The 23,545-nt window shown below is 38.0% G+C and overlaps 1 protein-coding gene across 1 annotated transcript in view; it reads right to left on the bottom strand.

The window, feature by feature from the left end:
* The window catches only part of LOC124864047 (protein ELFN1-like), an 89,709-nt gene extending 76,460 nt beyond the window's left edge, over positions 1-13,249 (bottom strand). The window contains exon 1 of the mRNA XM_047358653.1: positions 12,881-13,249. The gene's annotated coding sequence lies outside the window, so the exon portion shown is untranslated. The remainder of the gene's footprint in view (positions 1-12,880) is intronic.
* Between the last annotated feature and the right edge of the window lie 10,296 nt (positions 13,250-23,545).

Genomic DNA, 23,545 nt, shown 5'->3' with positions numbered 1-23,545 from the left:
CTTTCTATACATGATCTAATTATTTAGTTTTCTCTTGTTGCACTTTCCCACTCCACCATTTTACCTCATTTGTGAGCTCTCTGAGTAGTGTGCTGGATGAAAATGTTCTTGAATTGCAGCCTTAAAACATTCTCTGGAAATCACTTTGCTGAAATTGCTACACGGGAGATACTATCATTATTTATCAGCTGCAAATTACAGACCAAAAGCTTGAGCAGTGCAGGCGTTGGTTGTTGACCAGAACTCTTGAATTTCATAGCCTGTAACTAAATTTTAGATAAGGGGAAAAGCCATGCAAAAGAGATTTAGGCAGGCTTGTATTTAGTGGCAATGAATATTGAAAGAAATATAGTTAGTCTAGAAGGAATACCTTAACACCTGCTTGATTTTGCTGCTTAAATAAGGAATAGTGGAACATAGGTAATCTGCAGACAGGTGTAAAGCTTTTAGGTAAAGCTGTGTTCTGTGAGGAGCAGATAGCTCCTCATTTATACTATTTAATATATATTATTTATATATTCAATTGCACAGACTATGATTTGAAAATAACAATAAAAAAATGCATTCATACAAATTCCAGTCACTACAATGTTTTTCATAAACATAAGGACACTATTAGGCAAACAAAGATGTAAGGATAAGAAAAAAATATAAATAAAATATGTCTGGATTATATAACATTTAAAAAATGTTTTAAATAAAAAGCAAACTCCTGCCAATCACATCCACATGCTTGTCTCTTCACCTCAGGGACAAGAAACCATGATGCCTTTTTGAATTATGTTCCATTTGTTTGGTAACATTTTTGCAATTTGCAGAGTTTAGGCACAAACTTCTGCTTTGGGGTTTTGGGTCTGTGATCTCATAATTTTGATCATCTGATAAGCAGCCTATTTTAGTACTCTAATTGTTTTGTCTCTTGTTCCTGTTTTTGCATTTTGAAGTTGCTTACAACCTGGTTACGATCAACCAGTGCAAAAAAATGGACTTTTTTATGAATAAACTTAATGCTCCACCTTATTCTGTTCCCCCCTTTTGTTTGAACCAAGTCTCAAAAGACTGTGCCTACATGTGTTCATTGTGCATAACTTCACACAAACTCCAAGTGGTCTCAATAAAGTGAGAAAGCATAATTGGCATATAGATTTTACACATAATCTCCATTTTTACTTAAGGAATAACACCTTACAGGCTTGACAATCTGGCACCCCAGATCCTTCCTATCTCTGTGCTCTGGTCTCCCAGTGGGTGATCACCATTCTGTGCCGATTCGGCCTGAAAGGCAGCACTGTGTAATGAGCAAATGAGGGCCTGGGTGAAGAAACAACAGGTGGGGTGTCAGATGATACTCTGCAGCTGGTGATGGGCTATTTCTATTGCCAGCTGTCAATCTTGAAGATAATAATACTCAAAAAAGGGAGGTTTGTAGAAATGCTGCCAAGACAATTGGATAATGAGATGGAGTCACAATTTGTTCACATGTCTTGCTGTTGTTCACATTCATCAGGTACCAGCATGACAGTTTTTAAGATTAATAATGATGTTTTTCTGTAAGCTCCATGAAATCTGGCAAGAAAGGACTTTCAGTTCATGTGGATCATAAACTTTAGTGTTAACCAAGAATCTTCTCAAAACCTGTAACTGGAAAAAAAACGGATGTTTCGGTACACCAAAAAGATAATTTACTTTGAGTTTCGTTTATACACTTTCTACAACTTTACTCGGCAGAATACTGTGCATGCTGTAAAAAATGCTGTTTGTCACAGTTTAATGTGTCTGATCAAAGTCACAATGTAAAGCACAATAAAACATCTCAGGTTTTATTGAAATGACTGTAATTTGTTTGAGTAATTTGCTTCATCATGACTACTAAAGCTCACGTTAGTGTCAATGAACACTAAGTCAAGTATTCAGTAGTTCTCTCCAGAAACGAGTGTTATGGTACATGATGCCCTGCTAATGGTGTGAAAACTGGCACATTTTTATAAGTAGTTGCTAGTATGTTTGCTCCAAGTTTGGAAGCAGTTTCTATGATAACAATATTCTATCTTCACTTGCTTGCTGATAATTTGCAGATTTAACCATTATTTCTTTTTGTAACAATCATTAACTAAATGCTTTTTTCACAGACTCACATGTTGTAATTAGTTGTGTTACTTATTGTAACTCAAAATCTAAAGCTCACCGGCACGCACTGTTCTGGTGTACTGATGCATTAGAGTCGTTAAGGCATTTAGCACACTCAAAAGCTATTAAAATATATTTCCCTCAGAGTAATTTCTGAAAGAAATTACCTTTGAACCCAACACTAAGAGAAGCAAGCTCACATAAAGGCTGCAAAGGCTTGACATGTGGCTGTTGAGATTACTGATGAGTCACACTGTTATTTACAAAATGCCCCTCTGAGCTGGCTTTTAAAGTTCCAATCTTTTAATATTTGGTGCAGAGTGACTTTGTGATTCGTCTCTGTCTGATATATTAAGTCTCTGATCCCCATTTTAAAAGTTCAGTTCAGGCTCAGATGGAACAGGTTTAATAATGTTTGTCCAACAGTAACAGAAGAGTTACATTTGTGGAACTTAAATATAGATACGTTTCAGTCTTTTGGTGTAGCTGTTTTCAAGATGAAGGCAGAGAAACCAAACTACTGGTAAAACAAATGGTTGAATTGTTGTGGGACAATAAATAATTGGTCAACAGTCGAGAGATTTAACTTGCAAGGAATAAAAAATGTCAGTTTTATACTTTTTTTAAATTGAAAAATAAATTTTAAAATCACATCAAGTGAAAATATCAAATTACAAAACATTGTCTTTACACTAAATATACATGACAAGTTTCAGCAGCTTGAGTTACCTTGAAGTGCTAAATTGAAAAATTTCAAAGTAGTTTTCTTTGCATTCAAAAACTCACTGAATGAGAGTTTCCAAATAAAAACTGAAAAAAACATTAATCGAATGAAAAAGCTAATAACAAAGATTACGATTCAACACATGATACTGAGTGCCGAGGAAGCTATAAACTCCTGTGTGGATCCAATGAAAGAGAAATTTTACAATTAAGGCTTTATATTTATTGACACCATTTAACAGGTTAATTTTCTCAAGTGCAGCATTAGATCATAACTAAACAAAGACCAGAGTATCTCAGCATTTACAGGAAGGAAAGACCATGGATTGATTACTATGGATCAAATCATGGCACCCACAATGTTCCTGTTTGATGAAAAGCAGTCTGTGTAGCGCATGGAAGCAGCATCATTTATTGAGCTTCTGTCATTTTCAATGGCTGCTGGTTTAAAATTTTGTAATTGGTAGGAAACTACAAACAACTCATTCATGCTGCATTACCAATCAGCGATCTAATCAGCTGATTTCTGTTTAACTTGTCACTGCACTGAAGGTATGGCTGCAAAACAGAATGGGAAGTGGATTTGGTGTAAACATGCTTTATTGTGGGACCAATTAGTCTTGTTTAATAAGTATTTTTATTGCATTTTTTCCGTACTTATAATAAATAGCCATTGATCATTAAAGTCACGGTTGAAATGTGGGGCAAAACATGTATATTGTTTTCAAGATGTTCGTTAACATTTAATTTAATTTAAACGGATCTATGAAACAATGTTTTCTCTCAATCTATTCAGCTTCACCCAACCAATGACTTATATTTTGTACATTTATAACCAGTGGCGCGTTTCATTCTCAGTGTGTTTAATTTAAGTCATGGAAACCTTTTTCTAGGTTCAGTTTGATTGAGCAGGCAAAATGCATGTCTTTTCAAGCTCAAGTGTGCTCAAAAACAAAGCAGCTCGACGGCATAGAAAAATAGCCCCTCTGTCCTTGTAAGAGCAGCTGATGATAATTTATGCAAAGAATCCCATCAAAGATGTTTATCCTTTCCATCATAAAGCTGCAGTATAGATATGCCTTTATTCCATACCATTCTCTTTACAGTTTCTGACTAACCTAAACAGACTAATTATCACATCATCTATTTTCAGTCTGAGAAGCCTTAGAACAAAGTCACATGATCACCTTTGTAAAAAGAAAAAACAAATAGACATATCAATTGCTGCATTTGGAATCTAAATAAAAACAATAATGATAGCTTGTAATGTAGCTCATAACTACAATTACTCTTTGATTGGCAAAGTATTTTGGCTGCACTGAAAGCTGATGTTTAATAGACCTGTAATTTTATTTAGTCAAAATTGCACTCAAAAGCTGACATGGCAGGATGTAGAACAATAGTTTTAGAAAATGCATCTTGCTTCAAATATGTGAGGCCTGCAGTTTATGTTAGTTTACCAAAGGTGGGAACAAATACAAATTTATTTGTTTCAGATATGTGAAAATTATATCAATGGTGACCAGTGTTGGACACAAAACATTATGAGGAATGGAGAGCCTCCTCATAAATCAAATTAAATAGCAAAACTAAATGGAAAAGCATAAATATTATTTCAATCCGGTAAGACTCACAAATGGAAAACACAAAGAAAGGCTATTAGAAGTTTATTTTTTATATACATTTCTTTGGCGCTCAGACCCCGGGGGAAGACCTGAACGCTGCGAATGATGAGGGCTTGAATTAGTTTTTTTAGTATTAAATTAGAGATGTCTTCCCCCCGGGAGCCGACTGGTGGTGGAGTGGAGGCCTGAAGGATCGGGTTGTTGCGAGTCCAGAAGGAGGAGATGGCGAGGAGGTGGGTCAAAGCTCAGCGGAAGAGCGAGAGAATCTTGCCGATGAGGATCTTTAAAGTGAAGCCTTGGAGATGATTGGCTGAAGAGAAGGTGCAGACTTGACGCTGATTGGATGGGCGGAGACGCATGGAGGAGCCATTGGACCGGCTTAGGTAGGAGGGAGTCTTCCAGATTGAATTTTCATCAAAGCTTCATTAGTTGATGCTGTTTGCGTAAGCATTGTTTAACAGACTAGCAATGCTGGTATATTTAGCCAATAGTTGGGGTCTCTTAACTCTTGCAAAAAATAGCCATATTATGGATAATTGTATTATCATGTTGGGGTATGGAGTGTAAAGACATAATGGATTAATATAGATTTAGGGATTGTTTTATATTTAAAAACTGTTTTACAATGCTAATTATGTAATTTGGACCACATTATGACCCTTGCCCCACTTTCTTAGAGGTTACAAAAATACAGAATCTTATATATTGTGCTATACTACATTTCAACCTGGAAAGACTCATAAAGAGAAGACAGGGATGCAATTAGAAAATTTTATTAGTGAATGTTTATTTCTTTGGCACTCGGACCCCAGTGGAAGACGTGAATGCTGAGGATGACATGCGCTTAAATGAACATCTTAGGGTTAGATTTAGAGATGTCTTCCCCCATGGAATACGATCCTGGTGGTGGAGTGGAGGCCTGAGGAGATTTGGAAAGAGTTTGGAAGCCAAATGGTGGAGATAGGGTGGAGGAGTGTCAAAGTTCAGTTGCAGAACGGAGGGTTCCATGGATAAAGATCTTTTAAAACGAAGCCTTGAAGGATGATTGGCCGGGGAGAAATGCAGACTTGACGCTGATTGGTGGAGCAGAGCCGCATGGAGGAGTAATTAGACAAAGCTGGAGGTGATGGTGAGTCTTCCATATTGAATTTTCATTTAAACTCCATGACTGAGATGTGGAGTATAGAGATAAAAAGGACACAATGCTTCTAATAAAGCTTGTTCTTCCTTTTTTGTATTATTTTTTTTATTTTATTCAGGCCATATTATATTACCCTTGATCTTTTTAAAATAAGGAAAATTACTCATTGTGCTTTACTTCACGGGTTTGTCTTCTAATAATGTAAGCTATACATTTTGTAGGTGGGAGAGTTATTACATGTCTGTGCTTTGTGTGCTGATGGTGGATAGAGGGCCCGGTGGTGCCGATTGTATGACAGCCCCACGTCCGTCAGTCTGCTCCAGCTGTGGCTACAATGTAGCTTACCCCTGTCAGTGTATGAATGTGCGTAAATGGGTGGATGACTGATTGTTATGTAAAGCACTTTGGAGTCCTCACACCTCTTTTTACTGTCTAAAATTAAATCAAAATTAAATGTTCCTGTTTTATGCCAGTTAGTATTATCAAAATTATGTATATAGCCAGAATAATGAACAAAAAGATTTTTTTAGATTATTTTAATTAATGATTTTCTTCAAAAACCAGAATTTAACATACACTAAGAGCCCACATGATGATATCATGGCCTTCTAAACTTATGATTAATTCAAAACTATTTCAGTTAATTGGAGGCTCACCTGTGGCTGTATTTCAAGGCAACATCTCAAACATAACGCTTCCTTTTGTGACACCATAGGAAAATCAAAATATAATAAATAAAATAATATTAATTTGTTCAAACAAGTATACACAAGTATAAACAGCATGGGAGAGTCCAGCTATTATATCTTTCAGGGAGGTTCTCTGTCTCAGAGATGAACAAGTTTTAGTGCAAAACAGAACAAGAGCAAAAGACCTGTGTTATTATCCATAGAAACAAGTCCTGTACCATTAGTCAAAAAGCCACTTACAGTTTGCAAATACACATAGGGACAAAAACTTTAATTTTTGGAGGCATGCCCTAAAGTTGAAATATTTGGCCATAATGTCTATCGTTACATTTGGTGGAAAAAGGTGGAAACCAGCAAGACAAAGAATGTCATTAGCCCATGTGAGGGGGAAGCATTTTGTTGTGCGGGTGTTTTGCTGCTAAAACTTACAAAATCACATTCACCCTAAGCATATCACCAAATTAGTTACAATGTGGTTTAAGGACAGGATAGTCAGTGTTTTGGAGTGGCCATCACAAAGGCTTGTTCTCAATTACACAGAAACTTTAAGGGCAGAAGTGAAAAGGTGGCCATCAAACCTGATACAGTTGCACCTGTTCTTTTAGGAGGAATGGGCAAAACATTTCAGCAAACAATTGTGAGAAGCTTGGGGAAGGATATCTATTGAGTTTGACCCAACTCATATAGTTTAAAACACAATGCTACTAGATGTTATGAATATGTATGTAAACATCTGATTTAAAAAAAAGAACAGATTCTCAAAAACCAACCTTCCTCAATATTCTGACTTTTAGCAAATAATTTTGTTAACCCTAACTAACCTAAAACAGAGAAAGGTTCAAATACTGTTTAATTTCAGGCTGTGAGAAAAAAAAGGCTGTCTTTTTATGCAATGTATGTAAATATATTGCAACATACACCACAAAGTCACAATTTATCAGTTGTCTCTCTGTTCCCAATCATCTAAAAATTGCTCTCTGTTAAGATTTGTATGCTATTCTTTCAGGTTTCCCAGCCTGTCTCTTACGTTTTATTAACAATAAAAAGGTAACACATCATAAAACTCGTTCTGCTGTGTTTATTAGCACATACATAATCTGTCGCTACAAAAATTATTCAGTGATAGTGATTATCCCTAAACAGTTAATACAGTGTAACCCAAAGTAAGGTTTTGACAGGATTTTCACAGGCCAGCTGTATTGGGGTCTCATCTAGAAGATATTCATCAAGCAATGCAGGTGCCTGAAGATGCACTGCCATGCAACTCAGCGCCCAATTATTTTGCAAAAAGATGGGAAATAAGAGGCAGAGCAGCATTCAGTATGCCTCATTCTGCCATTTCATGATGTTTGTTTACTAAAGTGTTTTGTGCATCATAAGGCAACCAGCAGGTGGCTGAGGAAACCATACGAATGTCTCTGGCATTCTGTGGTGGATTCATTTTTGTTCAATTCGAAATGAATGATGACTGATTCACACCCCAGAGTGAAACTTCACATTTCCAACATGTATCCCCACAATTTGTCGGTGTTACAGTATGCTGTTTGTTTTCTCATGTGCACAATACATATTAAGTCTTTAGTGATCAGTTTTTAAAATATAATAAGCCCTGTATTATATTCGTTTATTTTTTTTCCCAAAAGACGTAAGCAAAAAGGTTGTAGGTAATAAAAGAAATAAATTTGCTAAGAGATAATAGCTGCACCTGCCATGTTTCTTTTCACGTGAGATAAGCTTGGAATTTAAAAAGCCATTTCTGCCACTTTTAGTTAACAACTCTGGGAAAATTTAAATACATATTTTCCCCAAATAGAACTAAACTACAGGTATGTAAATACTCTGAGCTGTTACTCATAAGATGGCAATTCAAGGTGTTTGCTAATGGTTTTTGCAAGAGTTGAAGAAGATACCATCTCAGAAACAGCACATCTTTGTTTTGCATTGTCTAAAAGAAAATGTTTCGGAGGGTGGTTGCATTGGGGGGAGGCAGTGTTTTTTTTGGGTTTTTTTTCTCTTTTCAGCATTATCTGCTCATTGCAGCCTTTGTTGGACCTTGGAAATCCTCAGCAAATACTTCATCTTTCCAGAACACTAAATTACTTTCTGTAACACTTTCTTTTAATGCCAATTGTCCCGAAGCAAAACTCAGAGGACTTCTCTTATAGGCTTGCTCTTTACTCTGAACATCTCTAAACAAATAGTGCCACAGGAAACACTGGACTAAAGAAGTTAAGAAACAAATATTCAAATCACAATTTTTCATGTGATATTTCCTATCTTATATATTTAGATAGGCATAAGTGGCTGATAGAAATCTACAGTATAAGACCTGTTCACAATGGAGGTAAAAGATAGACTTGTTTACAGCTAACATTTTATAAAATTACTCAAAAAACTTTTATCCTTTGGGTCTCAACAAACATAAATCTGTCTTTATTTTGACCACTCAGTAATGTAATTTTGAAGCAATCAGAGTATGATAATTCAGTCCTGATGTGTCCTCAAAATAGCAATCATCTGACTCATTACTGACACCAGTAAGATCAAATTAAAAGGAACAACAGCTGATTATACGCTTGCATTGCTTCCAGTGATGTGTGTGTGGTATAATATTACTTGATTTCTGCATATTAAAGGCTAACTCTGTCAAAAGCAATGAAAACTTACACTGCTTAGATTAGATTTTTTTACAGATTGACAGAATGATTAACAGTGACTGACAAAACACACACCATAAATTGTGGCAACATTCTTAAGATCTTTAATTCAAAATGGCTGATCATTGTGATAAAATATAACCTACAGTGCCTCTTAAATGCATTCATTCCCCTTACACCTTTTCACATTGTGACATATTACAACCCCAAAGTTCAATGAATATATATATACGTTTATTTTTATGTGACATGTTAACATAAAGTATCACATAATTGCACAATAGTAAGGCAGTATCATATGATTTCATTTTTTTTCTAATAAAAATCTGAAAAGATTTGAGATTTTCTGTCCATTTGTATTCAGCCCCCCTGCATCATTACTTTATAGAACCACATTCTGCACAGTTACAGCTGTAAGTCTTCTACGTTACGTCTCTACTATCTTTGAACATCTAGAAACATGCTGCCTTGAACAAGTTCATGTTCAGCCAGAATGGAAAAGCATCTGTGAACATACATTTAGGGAGTTTTGCAAGAGTTTCTTGGATTTAGGCATGTACTTTGACTGGACAATGCTAACATATGTTTTGTCTTTTTTGCGAATGTTTTGTTATAACCTGTTCAGTTGTAATCCCTGCTGCATATTTAGGGTTATTGTTCTTCTAAAGAGGAAACTACACCACTGTCTGAGGTCTTTTGCAGCCTCATGCAGGTTTTTTGTGAGGATTGCCCTATATTTAGTTACAACCATCTTCCCCTCATCTCTGATAGCATTCCTGTCCCTGCTAAATAAAATAATTCCCCAAGCATAATGCTGCCACCATGGTGATGGGAATCTCAGGGTAATGTGCAGTGTTTTCAACCACAACTATTGTTTTTCATGTAGCACAAAAAGTTCAATTCTCTCCTCATTTTACTAGAGCACTCTGACAATCCTAAGCATGTCCCTTACATGGCTTGTGGTAAACTTAAAATGGGACTTCTCATGGCTCTCCTTCATCAATAGCTTTTTTCTTTTCACTCTTTTATAAAGGTCAGATTTGTGGACTGTGCACCACTAATAGTTGTCCTGGGGACAGAGTCTCCCAACTGAACATTGGATCTCCACAGCTCCTCCAGAGTTACAACTGGACTCAGGGCTGCTACTTTACATAATGCCCTACTTGTATTAACATTAACCATCCATTTTCAGATGATAGAAAGAACATTACTCCATGACATTTTCATGCAGGGACATTTCTTTATTTTATTACCTAACTCTGCTTAAAACTTTATTTGTGACCTGTCCTGTGTGTATTCCTTGTTATTCATGATTCTGTGGGTTTACTAATGTTCTCTGATATAGTTCTGAGGCCCTCACAGAACAGATGTATTTAAACTGATATTGAATTACACACATTTAGACTCTATTTCTTAATTAGGAAAGTTGAGAAGGCAAGTGGTTGCACTAGAGTTTATTTTTACATATCAGAATAGTGGGGGATTGATATAAATGCCGGCCCCATTTGAGATTTTGTTTTGTAAAACATTATGAAAACAATGTAATATTTTCCTTGCTCTTTACAAAAACACGTCACTTTTTGTTGGTCTAACGCAAAAAATCCAAAGCATTGACATTTGTGGTTGTAATATAAAAAAGGTTTAAGGAGATAATGCCAGCACTAAATTCTGTTTAGCTTCAGTGAAAATTAAATGTTGCTTCTTTAATTCATTATCTACAAATAAACAGTTTGTCATTTTCATTTGTTTTCCTCCTCTGGGTTATGGCATGATACTGTATGTCCTTTTATCATAAACCTCATTATTCTTTTTAGCAAAACAGCTGAGAGTCACATATGACACTCGCAAATGAGGTGGCAGATCTGCTCTTGTAAAATGGCACACAGTATTCACAGCACAATAAGTATTAATGGTCGTCAAGAACTGTGCCACTGAATTAGAACATGCTGTTGTACCATATGTTTCACAGCTTTGTCTACAAACCCTGCTTGGTCCCATTGATTACAGTTTTGCACGCTGTTAACCAAACAACCAGTGCGTCGTGGATTTATTTTGGCCTTGATAACTTCTCTATAATCCAACACTAGTGTTATTATAGAATTAATAAATTAAATATATATTATGTTTCAGTTTTATTTGGCCAAGTCTATAGCAGAAGATCAGAACTGACAAGAAAAGAGAAAAATACGCATACATGAATAGCCCATTGATAAATTTAATGCATATGTTCAAGTTAAAGCTAGTTTTTATTCAGAAAAACTATCAACTTGTATCTAACCTGGAGCCATCAATCCATGTGTAGATTTGTGGAAAACTGTAATGCACACTGCCATTTCCATTTAGAAAGGTTAGTCACATTTCCAAACCACTGTCCCCCACCCCCTGCAGGATATCTGTCTCTCTCAAATAGCAATTTATCGAACAGGGCAGCCTCGTCTTTTCTGCTTCTCATGGTCATGAGCCTCCGTAATTCTCTCTCAGTATCCTCAGCACGATCTCGTTCTCTCTCCTTCACAAAGAGCCGAGCCAAGGCAGCTTGCATACAAAACAGCTGACTCAATCATCCAGCTGTATAATCAAGATAAGGGAGACGGGGGCAGGAAAAGGGAGATGTAGAAGGCAAATATGGGAGACAGCAAAACGGAGATGTTTTGGAACTGTCACAACTCTCAACATCAAAAGTTGGAAGATTCATTCTGCTTGTAAAGCTAAACACAGGTGAATCATTTGCACACAAAAATAATTACTGGAACAAGAAAATCATTGCCAATTTCAGTGCCAAATAAATCTTAAAATACACTCTAGAATTTTAAACACCACTAATACATATTAAGAATCAGCTAAGAAAGAAATGGAATGTAGGCCTGTGTAACAACAGGTCTACATTACAGTACATCTGCCATTCTACAACCTACTTATCCCCCTCTGACTTCCACCAGTAGGTCTTTATTTGTTCAAAAGTCTCCCCAACAGTCTAAACATCTGTAAAGATCAATTATATGCTGACTTACAAAAACACAAGTCACTCCATATGAAGACCTGGGCTGCAAATTAAGCGACACGTCCAGGATGCAACATTTAATACGCTATCTTCAGACAGATGACACACACGCAGCAAAATCCTCAACTAATCTGAATGAGACTGCACATAGTAACTATAGGAGAAGGACAGCAGTACTGCATAGCATTGCATGACACACTTTGATCGATTAAAATTTGCTTTTTAAAGTTGCATTGACTTTTCATGATTGTGTCAAATTTACGTGCAGATTCGTGATGCAGGCTGTCATTTTGTATGTGCGTTGTTAAGATGTGAGTGGGCCCAGCAAAATAGCAACCTTAATATGTCCTAAATAGTGTTTTGAGAAAAAGTTAGAAAAACAGCTCACATTAATTGGTATTCGTTTATTTCCATGAATCTAATAAATAAAGTTAATAAAGTAAATAAAATAAAATAGGAGCTGTCCGCGGTGCTGAAGCGGCTGAAGCAGGAGGTTTACATCTTCTAAGTAAACGCTATGCTTAACTGGACTTGGAAAACAAATACACACCTTATACAGTTTAAAAAGAATCATAATTTGCTTAATGAAAAATAAATAAAAGTAAAGATTAGTGGCACGACGGCGCGATAAAGTGTTCCCCGTGCTTCGGTTCCATTTATCTGACATCAGGGCTCACAGCTCTCAGTCAAACTATTGCAAAATCCACCGACTTTAGCAGACTGGAGCTCAAGTTGAACTATTAATTGTTAAATGAGGTATGCATGACTAACTTGTTACACACGCTGACCCAACACTCAAACCATTTCAGCCGCGCTAGTATTCAGATGTACCGCTAACAATATGTGGATGCAAAACACACGAAGCAGATCATAACAAAGTCCGCGACATTAAAGTTAGGTATAAAAATGCAGCTTACCTGCTGAACGATAGCAGAGCAGGAACCTTCGTCCCGATACTAAGCGGAGGGCTTACTGTATCTCACCACGAACATAACACATTTTCAAACAGAGTGGAGAAATGTATGACGTTAAAGAATAAAATGAATGATTTAAAATAAATAATAAAAAACAAGGTCCAGATTTTCTGTTTTCGGCTTTGAGGACGACTCAGTAGCGACTGCCTGCGTGAAGCGAGTCTCAGAGATCCATTAAGCGGAGACGGATTTAATTCAGTACTGAGCTCCTCTCGTCGTTCGCCTTCATGTTATTCTGAAGAGACCCGGAGCCCTGCTTGGGTCTTTCTACTACACAGAGGGCTGACACCGGCGTTTAACCACTGTCACGGGGAGGCGTGTAGGTAGGCAGATATTACAGTATCAGTTGGGGAAACATCGAGGAATAGATGCGAGGGGAGGGTGAGCGCATGTTGATCCTTCAGACTGGCAGAGGCAAAGTTTAAATCTCATAATAAGATTGTTTGTCACCGCGAGGCTATAAATGGTTGCTGGTTGAAGACGGATGCCGGGAGGGTTACAGCAGCAGCCCCTGCAGCCAACTTGGAAATAAAGACGTATAAACGTATAACGTAATAAACTCACGTTTGGTTAAAGAAAAAAAAAAAAAAAACTCAGAACATTTTTCAATTCACGAGGGAAAAAGTCGGTTACGTGATATTGGTTTGGAGCCCCAACAACTTGCTGTTATCTATGAACAAACTTTTTCTTCGGAAACAGTTCCGAACTCTCAAATTTTACAGTCTGGTCGCAGGTGTGTTTCATTTGATATCGAGATTATTCACCTACTCAAGGAAAAATAAGTCTATCATGACACCACCAGGAGGCTCCTTTTAAGTCAAAAGCCATTTAAATCTGATCATTCATCCCTATTTGGTAAATGTATTTTGAAAAATGAAGAACATGTCTCTGTCTGAGAATATGTACTATACTTAATACACTCAGAAGCCACTTTTTAAAGTACACCTTCCTATCAATTTTGCCCCCCAATTGCATTCAGAACTACCTTAATTTTCTTCATAGCGTGAACTTAACAAGATATTAACATTCCTTAGAGACTTTGGTTCTTTTGACAGCATCACACAGATGATGAGGATTTTTTTTGCTGCACGTTTATGATGCAGATCTCCTGTTCCACTACATTGTTAAACTGCCCTGTTGGATTTAAATCTGGTGACTGTTGAGGCCACTACAGTGCATTAAACTCATCGCCATGTTAAAGGAACCAGTTTGAGAGGATTTGAACTTTGCGACCTGTTACATTATCCTGCCGAAAGTAGCCATCAGAAGATGGGTAGAGTGTTCTACAGGGATGGACATGGTCAGCAACATTACTTGGGTAAGCTTTGCCATTTAAACAATGTTTACTCAGTAGTAAAGGGCACAAAATGTACCAAAAAAATATCCCCCACAACACCACCAGCAGTATGAACCGTTGAGACAAGGCAGGATCTATGCTTACATGTTGTTTACGCCAAAGTCTGACACTACCGTCTGAATGTTGCAGTTCCAACCAAGAATGCTTTACCAATCTGTTATTGTCTAATTTTGTTTAGTCTGTGTGAATTGCAACAACATTATACTGTTCCTGTAGTGATCTATGGATGTTAGGTTTCAGTTCATGACTCTGTTTCCTCATTTTGTTAGTTGTTACCTTATAAGTTCATTGCTTTGTGCTTAGTTTACAGTTTATTCTTCCGCTTTGTTTTATTTATTATATTCTGTGAGATTTCCTCCTTGTTTGTCCCTGCTATTATTCTCTCTCTGCCTTAGCTCCCTGCTTTTATTCTACTCAGCCTTTGCTCATTCCAACCTCATTGCCCTCACCTTCTTGCCCTGCCATTCTCTCACTCTCCCCCTTTGTATATAATAAGTAGTTGGTCCTCATTGTTGCATTGCCAAGATCTCCCGTTACTTTGTTCCATGCCTCCTGCTCCTTGCCCTTGTTATTTGCCAGTGGATTCTACTGTTTGCCTGCCTGTTCCATGCCCCTCTCTTCACCTGTGCTCCGTGTTCTGTTTACTCCTTTGTAAGTTTACCAATTATGTTATTATTGAATATTCCAAACTCACCATGCGACTCCCAAGCTCCTGTCTGCAACTTGGTCCATCTCCTCCACATGTTTCTTTCTAATAGGAGCAGCATCTTGTCTGTTCTTCTGATTATGTAACCCATCTATTTCAAGATATTCTGCATATCTTTGATGTAATGGTTATTTGATTGATTGTTGCTTTTCTACCATCTCTTAACATTTGCCCATTATCTTCTGACTGCTAACATTAGCAATGCATTTTCGTCCACACAACTGCTGCACACTTATTTTGTTTTATTTTTTTCAGACTATTTTAAACCTTAGAGATGGTTGTGTGTGGATATTTGAGTAGATCAGCAGTTTCAGAAATCATCAGACCACCCTGTCTGTCTCCAACAACCATGCTACATTCAAAGTCATATAAATTCTATTTCTTTTCTATTCTGACACTCAGTTTCAACATTTGCAATTCATCTGTATTACATTTAGATGCCCTAAATCAGTTATGGTTTGCAAGTACTGCTAACAATCAATTAAATAGATGTACCAAATGAAGTGGCAGGTAAATGTAGTTGTCCAGTAATAATACAAAACTGTGCAGTGCAGTATTATTGAACCACACTTATAGACTTTCACCAGCCATTACACAGTGGCACGAAAACATTAACTGGCCATTTTAGATGGATGAAAAACAATCAAATGAAAGGATTGGGGTTTGTAGATTTAATGGTTAAAATGGCGGAGAAGCAAGGAATGCACTAAAATAGCTCTCACTTCAAAGAGAGGTCAAACCTTGGCTCCTGAGATAGTAAATCAATAGAGATCAAAAATCCAGAATTCATGTTCCGACTCATTTGAACTTGCACTGACACAAAGTGTTACAAAAAAGTGCTTAGAAATATATATAAAGTTCCTAATAATGCATTTTTATTTCTTTTTACAGTTTTGTCTACAGTCTGATATTATGTGCTCAACTCTAACAAGAAATGACACCATGAGACATATATAGAAAAGATCAAACCCTTTAAATTAAAAGACAAAATAAAAACAAATAGCTGTGTGATGTGCACCTCAAGGGTTAAACTTAGATTGAGTGCCCCTGTGTAAATGCAGTCCCAGATTTAATTTATGGAGAGTGCGGCCTGATGTCTTCTGTAATGACGTAGTCTGGGGGATGACCCAAGCAAGCCAGGATGCAGATACTGCTCTCTGAGAGGAAGCAAGTGGCTGCTCAGAGACTTGGCACGAACGAGGCAAATTCCTCCTCTCTCTGCTGCAGTCACGTTGGAGCTGTGAAATGTAAAGATAGACAGCCAGCCCAAGAAAGTCACAGCAATGCAGCTGCAGCTCAAAGTATGACGGATACAACGTTTGATGCTCCTAATGTCTACACAACCTGTGCCTCATTCAAACACTGTTGCCCCAAACACATTACATTTCAACAGTTTCAATTATGTCTAGCCCTCCAAATATAAAGATTAAAATCTGACACATTTACATGTAAATGTGAATTACGTGCACTGTCCCTATAATAATAATGTAAATTTAATTATTGTCAGTGTCCCTTTTAAATCTATATATGAGATTTCTTAGATTTATAATTCCTCATAAGGGCTTTGCAGTTTAAAGATTAAAGCAGATTGAGGAGCAGATTTATAGATTGTAATAATTACCGTCCCAGCTAAATTTACCTTAAGGACATAATTGCTCACATGTCATCGATCTATAAGATTTGGTTCCCTTTGGGCATAAAAGTCTTTTCCATTATACATTTATATTTTATAATACATAGGTGAGGATAGGAACATGTCTCGGACATTTTCAGGTAACTTACAGAAACAAAAACAGTCCACTGTTTAATGTAGAGTGTCATGCAAAAGGATTCATGACCTGGAACCTTTTCACATCAAGATTAGAACAAATAAAAATCCAAGAAAAGTGGCTGCATTTGTATTCAGGCACGCTAAATCATCAATTTCACCAACCATCTTTCTCTGCAGTTACAGCTACAAGGCCTTTGGGACAACAGGGTTTTGCCCATTGTTTTTGCAAAATAGCTCAAGGTCGGACTGGAGAGTACCTGTAAAAATGTATTTCCAAGTATTGCCTCAGATGTTTTATTTAATTTCAGATCTGGCCTTTAACTGAGCCATTCAAACACATGAATATGCTTCAATCTAAACTGCTTCATTGTAGCTTTGGCTGAATGTTTAGTGATTTTTTTGCTGGAAGGTTTCTTTCTAGACTGCCCCGTGTTTAGCTCCATCCGTCTTCTTATCAACTCTGGCCAGCGTTCCTGCCCCTGCCAAAATAGCATGATGCTGCCACAACAATGTTTCCACATGATTGGTTATGGCCATTGTGATGCACAGTGTTAGTTTTGCTCATCACAAAATATTTTGCATATATCCCAAAATGGTCCATTTGGGTTAGATATGAGCAGAGCACATCTTCCCCATTTGCTGTGCCCCTTCATGGCAGGTGAAAAACATAGAATGAGAATGAGACATAGCTTTAACTGCATATCAAGTTTTCTTCTATGGGAGGACGTATAGTTGAGATGGAGAGACTCACTGTACAGAGCTATAAAATATTTTTTTGTAATTCTAGTAGCATGTCTAACTGTAATTTAGAATAGTGAATGAGATTAATCCTAATTTCACTGAGAAGTAAGTTGAATTGTTTTGTACTCCAGAGGACTGATGATGCTTAAAAATGAAAAAAAAAAGAAATTACAATGTCACTTAATGAAGCTGAGTCAGGTTAGGTGAAGATGAAGAAGGTGGGCCACATTATTCAAATCCTAAATTTGGCTTCGCCAATTTGGTGCTGAGACAAGTAACAGGGATAGCAACATTTCAGGTTTCAGGGGAGGAGACAGTGACTGTTTGTTTGCATAACGGGACTTGTGGTGTTGGTGAAGCGAAAGGGAACCCATTTCAGAGGCTAAACAGTGGAACATATTGCTTAGCATCTGTACTGTTATCCACAGTTATAGGCACTCCTGGTGAAGATGTGTAAAAAAAAAAAAAACATCTTATACTGCAATAGCATGATCTTAAAGAAAAACAGAAACAAATAAAAACTTCAGGTTGAGTACATTGTCCAGTGGAGAAAGTAATAGCCGTGCTAGGAAAAAATACGATGTGGCTCAATTGCTGGAACTTGTTGGAGTCATCCATTTTGGTCACACAGTTGAACATGTGCAGCTCAACAGACATTGTTGCTCTGACAGCACCCACAATGTTCCTGTTTGATGAAAAGCAGTCTGTGTAGCGCATGGAAGCAGCATCATCACCTGGGATTGTAAAACCCGCAGAAAATAAAGTTTCGTTGCCATTTCCAGTGTGTCTCACGGGACGACGCAGCGGAGGCGCATATCTGGAGAGACAAAAGCTTGCAGGCAAACTTTTTCTCCACAAGGCCATTCCCGGAAGAGCTTGAAAGCTGGAAATCTGTCTGATACGAGAAGATCAGAAGATTCATAGGCCGATGGAAAACCATGCCGACTGGTTAAGAAATTAATTTTTTTCAAATTATGATTTTAAATTATAATTCTTGATAAATATTAATTAATCAATAACCATAATCCTTACACACTCTTAACAATACTTAATACAGGAAAATAAATAACTTGAATTGGATTGAATATACTGACGCCCTGTCCAGGGTGTACCCCGCCTCTCGCCTGTAGACCGCTGGAGATAGTCACCAGCTCCCCCGTGACCCTGTATGAAAGAAGCGGGTATAGAAAATGGATGGATGGATGGATGGATAGATAGACTGAATATAACCTAAAACACTGTCCTCAGATGCCTTTTTTTGTTGTTTTGTTTTACAATGTAATTAAAGTAAACTCAAATGAAGTGTGTAATGTGAAAATGTGTAAATCTCCCTAAACATATTCACACACCATGACACCACCACCAGCCTGAGCTGTTGATGCAAATAAGGATGGATCCATGCTCTGATGTAGTTTGCTCCGAATGTTGGACAAACCATCTTTGTGTTGCAGCTGAAATCAAGATTCACAGCACCACACAAAGTTGTTTTCAATCTTTTATTGTCCATGATTGGTGAGATTGAGACAGGAGTGTTACATGGTGTGTTCTTTTGCTGCTATTGCCCATTTGCCCTAAGTCTCACAGTTGCATTCAAAGATGGTATTCAGCATACCTTGGTTGTAATTACTGGTTATTGGAGCTACTGTTGTCTTTCTATCATCCAAAACCATTGTACACATCTTCCTTTGACCTCTGACATCAACAAGGTATTATGGTGCATACATCTGCCACTCACTGAATGTTTTCTCTTTTTCTGTGCCTTCTTTGTAAACCATAGGTATGATTGTGTGTTAATTTCCCAGTAGGTCAGCAGTTTCTGTAACAACACATGCCCGTTTCAGAAACACCTAGATTCTCTTTCTTTTTCATACTGACACCTGGACCTTCTAGATGCCTAAATACACTAGGTTGCCGTCATTGGCAAAGCAATTGAAGACCTGTACTTATTGAAGTGGCCTTACCTTTTCAAATAATTTAGAGTGTCTACGAATGTTTAATTAGCAATCCATGACATTATATTTTCTTGGGTTTAAAAAACAACATGACAGAGAGGTTCATTATTCCTGGACCATCTTCAAAATAGGTAAGACAATAGAACATGCCTTTAATGTAAGCTAGAAGTGTGTTGATCTTTAATGGCTTTAGGATAATGTCCACTCACATAAATTTGCTCAAATCTACACACAGAGGAAGGATTAAGCAGGTTTAATAACTTAAAATGTGACAAAAAAGAATGGACAAGGATCCATGTTTATTTTGTTATAACATAGTTAGGAAAATAAGTGTCATAGTCTGTCTGTGTTCAGGGTTTTGAGTTAGGGTGCTGTTTACTTTCTCTGCACTGCCATAATCTTCACTTGCTTTATTTCAGTTCATTTAGGCTTATTGAATTAATTCTGGTGTTTAGGTGTTTGTTTATTCCCTGGATTCCTATGTTAGATTTTTTAGTTTGTATTTTCTTGTTGATCTGTTTTCTCTCTGTTTATGTTCTTTTTATACAGATCCTTCTCAAAATATTAGCATACTGTGATAAAGTTCATTATTTTCCATAATGTCATGATGAAAATTTAACATTCATATATTTTAGATTCATTGCACACTAACTGAAATATTTCAGGTCTTTTATTGTCTTAATACGGATGATTTTGGCATACAGCTCATGAAAACCCAAAATTCCTATCTCACAAAATTAGCATATTATTAAAAGGGTCTCTAAACGAGCTATGAACCTAATCATCTGAATCAACAAGTTAACTCTAAACACCTGCAAAAGATTCCTGAGGCCTTTAAAACTCCCAGCCTGGTTCATCAGTCAAAACCCCAATCATGGGTAAGACTGCTGACCTGATTGCTGTCCAGAAGGCCACTATTGACACCCTCAAGCAAGAGGGTAAGACACAGAAAGAAATTTCTGAACGAATAGGCTGTTCCCAGAGTGCTGTATCAAGGCACCTCAGTGGGAAGTCTGTGGGAAGGAAAAAGTGTGGCAGAAAACGCTGCACAACGAGAAGAGGTGACCGGACCCTGAGGAAGATTGTGGAGAAGGGCCGATTCCAGACCTTGGGGGACCTGCGGAAGCAGTGGACTGAGTCTGGAGTAGAAACATCCAGAGCCACCGTGCACAGGCGTGTGCAGGAAATGGGCTACAGGTGCCGCATTCCCCAGGTCAAGCCACTTTTGAACCAGAAACAGCGGCAGAAGCACCTGACACAGGCTACAGAGAAGCAGCACTGGACTGTTGCTCAGTGGTCCAAAGTACTTTTTTCGGATGAAAGCAAATTCTGCATGTCATTCGGAAATCAAGGTGCCAGAGTCTGGAGGAAGACTGGGGAGAAGGAAATGCCAAAATGCCAGAAGTCCAGTGTCAAGTACCCACAGTCAGTGATGGTCTGGGGTGCCGTGTCAGCTGCTGGTGTTGGTCCACTGTGTTTTATCAAGGGCAGGGTCAATGCAGCTAGCTATCAGGAGATTTTGGAGCGCTTCATGCTTCCATCTGCTGAAAAGCTTTATGGAGATGAAGATTTCATTTTTCAGCACGACCTGGCACCTGCTCACAGTGTCAAAACCACTGGTAAATGGTTTACTGACCATGGTATCACTGTGCTCAATTGGCCTGCCAACTCTCCTGACCTGAACCCCATAGAGAATCTGTGGGATATTGTGAAGAGAACGTTGAGATACTCAAGACCCAACACTCTGGATGAGCTAAAGGCCGCTATCGAAGCATCCTGGGCCTCCATAAGACCTCAGCAGTGCCACAGGCTGATTGCCTCCATGCCACACCGCATAGAAGCAGTCATTTCTGCAAAAGGATTCCCGACCAAGTATTGAGTGCATAACTGTACATGATTATTTGAAGGTTGACGTTTTTTGTATTAAAAACACTTTTCTTTTATTGGTCGGATGAAATATGCTAATTTTGTGAGATAGGAATTTTGGGTTTTCATGAGCTGTATGCCAAAATCATCCGTATTAAGACAATAAAAGACCTGAAATATTTCAGTTAGTGTGCAATGAATCTAAAATATATGAATGTTAAATTTTCATCATGACATTATGGAAAATAATGAACTTTATCACAATATGCTAATATTTTGAGAAGGACCTGTAGCATCATTGTTTAGTTATTTCAGTTCACTCAGATGTTTTCCCCAGACTCCCTGCTCATCAGTGTTAATTAGTCACCCTCCCTCAGTTGCCTTCAATCCCTCTTTTCCACCAGCTGATCTTGATTCCCCTCTGATTAGCTCCTTTGGTTCATTGGTCCATTCTCCACTCTCCCTCAGTATTTATTCTTCCTTATTGCCATTGTTCCTCACTGGTTCCTCCTGCAAACTACCCCGGCTACAACCTGCTTTATGTCCTTAGATCAACCTGTGATTTCCTATAATGTTTACCTTCCTAAAGTGTAGCAATAAATGTAAAGAACACATTTTATCTGGGAAAAGTAAGTTGATCAAATGTTAAAATTTTTTAATTTATCTTATTGTTGTTCATTATGAGAGAAATAATAATAGAAACAAATATCAAAGCAACAACTGAAGTACATGTACAGGGGTTGGACAATGAAACTGAAACACCTGTCATTTTAGTGTGGGAGGTTTCATGGGTAAATTGGACCAGCCTGGTAGCCAGTCTTCATTGATTGCACATTGCACTAGTGTTCAATTAGCGGGGTAAGAGCACAGTTTTGCTCCAAATATTGAAATGCACACAACATTAAGGGTGACATACCAGAGTTCAAAAGAGGACAAATTGTTGGTGCACGTCTTGCTGGCGCATCTGTGACCAAGACAGCAAGTCTTTGTGATGTATCAAGAGCCACGGTATCCAGGGTAATGTCAGCATACCACCAAGAAGGACGAACCACATCCAACAGGATTAACTGTGGACACAAGAGGAAGTTGTCTGAAAGGGATGTTCGGGTCCTAACCTGGATTGTATCCAAAGAACATAAAACCACGGCTGCCCAAATCACGGCAGAATTAAATGTGCACCTCAACTCTCCTGTTTCCACCAGAACTGTCCGTCGGGAGCTCCACAGGGTCAATATACACGGCCAGGCTGCTATAGCCAAACCTTTGGTCACTCATGCCAATGCCAAACGTTGGTTTCAATGGTGCAAGGAGTACAAATCTTGGGCTGTGGACAATGTAAAACATGTATTGTTCTCTGATGAGTCCACCTTTACTGTTTTCCCCACATCCGGGAGAGTTACGGTGTGGAGAAGCCCCAAAGAAGCGTACCACCCAGACTGTTGCATGCCCACAGTGAAGCATGGGGGTGGATCAGTGATGGTTTGGGCTGCCATATCATGGCATTCCCTTGGCCCAATACTTGTGCTAGATGGGCGCGTCACTGCCAAGGACTACCGAACCATTCTTGAGGACCATGTGCATCCAGTGGTTCAAACATTGTATCCTGAAGGTGGTGCCGTGTATCAGGATGACAATGCACCAATACACACAGCAAGACTGGTGAAAGATTGGTTTGATGAACATGAAAGTGAAGTTGAACATCTCTCATGGCCTGCACAGTCACCAGATCTAAATATTATTGAGCCACTTTGGGGTGTTTTGGAGGAGCGAGTCAGGAAACGTTTTCCTCCACCAGTATCACGTAGTGATCTGGCCACTATCCTGCAAGAAGAATGGCTTAAAATCCCTCTGACCACTGTGCAGGACTTGTATATGTCATTCCCAAAACGAATTGACGCTGTATTGGCCGCAAAAGGAGGCCCTACACCATACTAATAAATGATTGTGGTCTAAAACCACAATAATTGTTTCAGTTTCATTGTCCAACCCCTGTATATTGGCACAAGTATAATCTTTACAACATTAAAATAAATGCAATGAACCGGTAAATTCTTACTAATCACTGACATGACCTTTTCTTTGAGTACCCTGCTGAGTGAGACCTATCATGACATTCATCTGAAACCATGAGTAATTAATTATGCGAGTGCTATTTGAATTAATTTAAATACTTAGTCAGCACAAATATCAAGACTGAAAAAACCTTTCTTTTCTG

This window comes from Girardinichthys multiradiatus, chromosome Y, assembly GCF_021462225.1.
Source record: "Girardinichthys multiradiatus isolate DD_20200921_A chromosome Y, DD_fGirMul_XY1, whole genome shotgun sequence".
NCBI classification, from domain to species: Eukaryota; Metazoa; Chordata; class Actinopteri; order Cyprinodontiformes; family Goodeidae; genus Girardinichthys; species Girardinichthys multiradiatus.
This window is presented reverse-complemented; position numbering and strand designations above follow the sequence as displayed.